This window comes from Melozone crissalis, unplaced genomic scaffold, assembly GCF_028551555.1.
Source record: "Melozone crissalis strain CALT ecotype California unplaced genomic scaffold, PUWL_Pcris_2 ptg000038l_1, whole genome shotgun sequence".
NCBI lineage: Eukaryota > Metazoa > Chordata > Aves > Passeriformes > Passerellidae > Melozone > Melozone crissalis.
Genome location: NW_026535816.1, coordinates 3,890,482 through 3,896,257, shown reverse-complemented (window position 1 = coordinate 3,896,257; position 5,776 = coordinate 3,890,482). Strand labels below are relative to the sequence as shown.

Sequence of the window (5,776 nt, the reverse complement as noted above, 5' to 3'; positions counted from 1 at the left end):
ACAAAGGTTTGTGTCTCGGACAGAGAGTCTGAGCCAGCTGACTGTGATTGGCCATTAATTAGAAACAACCCCATGAGCCCAATCCCAGATGCACCTGTTGCATTCCACAGCAGCAGATAACCATTGTTTACATTGTGTTCCTGAGGCCTCCCAGCTTCTCAGGAGGAAAAATCCTAAGGAAAGGATTTTCCATAAAGGATGTCTGTGACATTCCATGGCTGGAAGTTCTCAAGGCCAGGCTGGATGGGGCTTGGAGGAACCTGGTCTAGGGGTAGGTGTCCCTGCCCATGGCAGTGGGGTTGGAAAGAGATCAGCTTTAGGTGCCTTCCAACTTCCAAACTATTCTATGATAATTAGAAAGCATCAGGCAGTGTGTTAATGAAATTCCAGCAGAGTATGACCCAGCCTTTCCTGTCTCACACCGTTTCTTCTGGAGCAGCTCTCTGTGAAATGGTTCATGGCATGAATCCACAACATTTCAGTCTTGTTAGTAGGGACAGGCTTCTTTTCCCCCCTCCCCACCCCAACTCACATTCAATGTCTTGCAGGGTGTTTTGTAGCTCTGTGAAATAAATGTTTTGCTGGCATGTTTCATAGTAACATACAAGTATAGCTTTTGTGCTTCCTACAAGCCACCACTATTAATTTACATCAGGAAAATAATCTGTTTCATAAATATACAGTAAGAGAAAGTCATTGCTCAAAGTCACTGCATCCTGAGTAGTCATAAGAGCTACCTAACAGAGAGCTCTTTAGAAAATAAGGAATTTGTTGTAAGTTTTCTTTTCCTTTTGATTCTAGTGTCTAATGAAATAATGGTAAATTTTCTTTATGTGTAGAAACTGGTGATAGAGTCAGACATTCCTGACAAATTATGTTTAGCCAGGACAATGTGCTGTTTTAAATGTGAGAGGGATACAAAGAACAGCTCTCTGCTCATGGCTGCAGTGCATTGCTGCAGCCAGACCATCAACCCAAGAAGGGGTTCTTCATTCCCTTCTGAGTGTTTATGAAGATATAAATATATGTATTTATACATCTTTTTCCATGTTCAGAGTCTTATGAATGTATTGAAGCTTTCCAAAAGTCTTTCTGCTGCTGATAATGAGCTACTTTTCTCTCCCTTTCATTACAAACCAGTTTGCAAGAAGATTTAGCTCAGAATCTACCCAAGTTGCTCTCTTATTATTCTAAATGGAGATAACCAGCTCACACTAAAATTATCTTTCACTGAGAAACTTGGAATAATTTTGGAGAGAGTTGAAGACTGTGTCATTACTCATATCTGGAGGAGTTTGTATTTGAATATTGCCAATTAAAGGTGCCCTTAGAAATAGCTGAAAGAGGAATGACTCCTGAGGCTTGTGTTGCTTTCTAATTATATCTTGCTCAGAACTCCCAGTCCCACAGCACCCAGCACTAACAGGAGTTAGAAATGGCATACACTGCTTAGAGGACTTTCACCAAACAATTTTTCTGGCTTGCACTGAATTTCTGGTGATTCCATAAATTTGGCTATTTTATCAATGCTTCCAGCATTTTGTGTAGAAAACAGCTTTTGTAAAATTATACTGGTATTTCTGTCAGAAAGGTTTTCTGCTCCAAAACCAATGCTTCACCACTTTTTAATATCATTCAGTGGTTTCTAATCATCTCTCTTTAATTGTAGTTTTAGCTTTCTGAGCTCTCTTTTAGGCCTTTTTTACTTAGTCACACTTATTCTGTTATTATTAAGTAATTCCTGGCTCCTAGTAAGTTTTGCTGATCTTTGAATAAACACAAAAGTTTCAATAGCAACTTTATTGATGCAAGAATGGTATAAAAAGAGAACCAGTTAATTTTGTATTGGAGACAGGATGGTTTGACTGAATATTCCATATATCAAAACATTCTTGTTATATCTGAAGGGTATCCCAATCCCTAGGAAAATTCCTCTGGATTCCTATCCAGGCAGGAGAGGAGATGGGAGTTTGTGTTGCTGGAGTTGTCATCACCAGTTCTCATCCTCTGGGATCTCTTAGGAGGCATTGGAGGCCAGGGCAGCCTTTGAGGTGCTCTCAGAGCATGGCAAAGGAGGGAACTGCTGGATCCACTCTCCTGCACATCCCTCTGTTCCAGCAGCTGGTGCTTGCTTAATAGCAGAAAAATATGCTTTGAATGTTCCCACTTCAGTCAGTGAGTACATTTAAATGGAGGAGAGTTCCACTCTGCTTCTTCAGTGAATGCTCTTCCCTTCGCATGTCTGAGTAGCTACAAGTTCCCTACTCACTGAATTTGCTTTTCCATGTGTCTTCCACCACAGTTATTTCCTTTGCCTTGGCAATGTTATGGCATTTTGTTTGAGGAGCTTGGTTTAGGCCTCAGCTCCTGCAGCTTGAAATATCAACACAGACATAGGCCAGAGTCCCAAAGGAGAACCTAGGATTACCAAAACATTAAATTTCCATAAGATTATAGCTCTATAACCAGAGTACATGGGTCACATCTTCTCCTTGGCTCTCTCTGTTGCATAAACACAACCCTGTAAGGAACATTGTATGTTTAAGGTGATTTTTTTTGTCTTCTCATTTAATTTTCAGCCTACACGGTGTCTGTGCAGACATAGGAAGAGCCGCACTGCTGAGCCCCAGCAGGAGAGGGGCTGTTGGTCAGTCAATGGGACAATTCAAAATTACATTCATTCGTGGATGCTTGTTCTTAAACCAACAGGTACCTGCAGTATTTCAGGTATTTCCACCCAGCACAGACTCCTCACACATACAAATTTCATCTGGCTGGAGGCTTTGCTGTGAAGGCAGCACAACTGCATGGAAGGTCCAGCAGCATTCCAGGCTGACAAGCAGGATGCTGGGAGCTGAACATAACTTCTGATCTGCTGCTGACCAGGTTGGTGCTCACTCTCAGCTCCATTGCTTCTTCCTTCCACAAGTTCTCCTGGGTACTTCATTACTGAGTTCTAGGGAAAAGAATAAAAAAAAAGGCATGCCAGAGAAAAGCAGAACATTTATAATTTAAGAATAAATAATAAAGATGCTGGAGGGTAAAAAAAGCATGAAAGTTATTAACTATGGTGGTAATATCTATTTTAAATGGTAATGAAAAGCAGCCTGCTCTGAAAGAAAACTATTAAATAAAGGCTCAAATAACATTTTCAATCAGACCAACACCACTGCTATTACCTAACCTGCCCAGAGTTTACCTGAGGACCTGGTATTTTACATTCTGGCAGACTCAAAGTTCATGGACAACATTTGATGCTCTGCTCTCATCATTGGTTTTGACAGTCACACCAGAATAAAATTTTTCTGAAAGGATGAGCAAACCCATTAAACACAGAGTGGGGACTGAAACTGGGAGTTGATGGGGTTTTATAAAACGGTTCTGTACTGGTTGCAGTTGTTCTAACACTGTTAGAAGGAGCAGGATCTGGTCTTTTCCCCTGGATTTTGTTGCAGGGCAACACCAAGTATGGGTTTATTCATCCTCCAAGAGGCATCAAAGAAGTGCAGCACCACTATTTGCTGCCTTTATTGTGGTTTTATTTATTTATTTTTTGTGCCTCTAATCTTACACACATGGTTGGTGTGGGATGGTGCTTTGTCCCATTCCTGTCCTGTGCTGTCCCAGTCCTTCGCTGTGTGGGACAATCCTGGGGGTTTGCTGGTTTTTGTGGTCTCCTTCACGTTTTTCAACAGGTTAAAGCCAAATGGAAGCATCTTTAAGTGTGACACAAAGGAGAGTTACTGCTGGGGACAGGGTCAAACACATGATTATAAAACCACAAAACTTATTTTACACCATGGTTATTAATTTCAGAAGTCACAGACATGTTCACTATCTCTCCAGCTGCTCCCATCCATCACTTCCATTAGGCCATCCTTTCCAGCCATCCAACACTATTTTAACTGTATTTTCAACTGCAATATGATGTGAAAGTAAATGCCTGACTTTTTCCTAAAAAAAAAAATAAGGGCAGGAACAACAGATAGGAATTAATACTTATAATCTTAGTGAGAATTATTTTTCCCAACCATCTACCTCCTTAACCATGCTCTGTTTAACAAAATGTGCTTCCTAAACTTCATGGCCTGCTGTGTCCTAAGAACACAAGGTGTACAGGTGTCATAGGTGGCTGTATTTTGAGCAGGGGAGGAATGGCAGATATCTGCCATCTATGCAATGCTACATGCAAGGCTCTTCTCTGTAGCGCAGAATTCAAACCACATTTTTCAACCAGAAGGAAGAAAGTGAAACCTTGCTGTGTTCAGACCTTCTTGTGTTTAGCCAGGGTTTAGCAGATACATTGGAGATGATTCAGTTTCAGTGGAACTGTGCAGGGATGCAGAGCAAAGAGGAGCCCTCTTCACTGCCTCAAGGCAGAAATGGATGCAGCAGTGAGAATAAAGGTCTGTCTGGAAAGGACAAAATTGTTTGATCAGATCAAAAACATTTTTCAGGAGAAAACTCAGAAACCAGAGAACAAAAATAAAAACTCCTTTTTTAATCATCCAAAATGAGCTGAGTTCAGCTTGGCCTTTAAAAGGAAGGAGTAAGTAGCTAACTCTGCAACCAAGACACGAGGTATGATTCTTCACACCTTCAGTTAACCACAGCATGTTCATTTGTGTCAGCTGGAACACAAACAGGCCTCCAGCCTACAAACTGCAAATCCCAGAAGGAGCTGCTGCTTAAGCTGGTTTAGTGTAGGGGGATACAGTATGGGTGAATGAAGGTAGTATAGAATAGAATCTTTTTCCGTAAAGAGTTGCAGCTGGACCAAGTACTAAAGATTAGGAGCAGGCTGATGTTAACAGGCCACACCTGTAGCCAGTAAGAACAGTGGCATGAAAGAGTGGATTGGTAAAAACTGGAGTCAGTGCCTAGAGGAGCAGCTGCCTACAAGAAACACCAAGGAGGTATGAAACTCTAATGATATGGAACCCTTGCAATGTACTGACAATAGAACTCTTGTACTATAATGACAACAGTTTAGGGCTGAATTAATTAATTGTAGATGGTAAATACCTAATGAAGCAATGCAATGGTTTAAATCACATTTAAAGTCACACCTGCGCTGGTGTTGGGCAGATGGGAGTGTACACCAACTCAGTGATCCTGGATTTGCATCCTCAGTGTCCTGGGTTGACTTCATGATGCTTTTATCCCCAGTCCTCTGTTCTGTTTATGCTGAATAATAAGTTTTGCACCTTTAAGCCTTGTTCCAGAGAGTGAAGGGGGAGAGAAGAAGCAGCAGTTTGTTTTCAGACACTGCACTCACTGCTCCACATTCCCGCTCCTGGGCTGTGTTGTCTGTGGATGGACAGACAGCAGGACAGAGCTCTCCTTTGCTTTTAGTTAGTTTAGCTAGCTGAGGCAAAGAAGTTCCCTGGACTGTGGGGTTTTTTCCCTTTTCTTTGGCCCTGTTTAACCTGCTCTGGCCTGAATGCCCAGGGCAGCACCGGCAGCTGCACCTGAGGCCCACCAGGCCGGGCCTGGCCCGCGACATTTCCAGCACTGAGGGACTGAGCAGAGCCTGAGGGAGCTGAGCTGCACCCCGGAGAGGGACTTTCTCAGTCTGTCATCTCTCTTGGAGCAACAAGGGGTTTTAGTGTTTGGTATTGTTTAGGTTTTATTGTTTAATAAACAGGTTTTTTTCACTTTTCTCCAAGGAGGTAGTTTCTCCCAGACTAGCTGGGAGAGGGGCCAAATGAATCTGCTTTCCTAGAGGAGCCCCTTTGGGGGTTCTCCCCAAAATTTGCCCTGAACCAGGACACTC

At 42.3% G+C, this 5,776-nt stretch overlaps 1 long non-coding RNA gene across 1 annotated transcript; it reads right to left on the bottom strand.

Annotated features, from left to right (window-relative positions):
* Positions 1-1,866: 1,866 nt before the first annotated feature.
* LOC128941778 (uncharacterized) lies at positions 1,867-4,871 on the bottom strand. The gene is made up of 3 exons (XR_008483581.1): positions 4,255-4,871; positions 3,799-3,954; positions 1,867-2,956 (listed from the first exon to the last, which is right to left on the bottom strand). It is a non-coding gene; the product is annotated as an uncharacterized LOC128941778 (long non-coding RNA).
* Between the last annotated feature and the right edge of the window lie 905 nt (positions 4,872-5,776).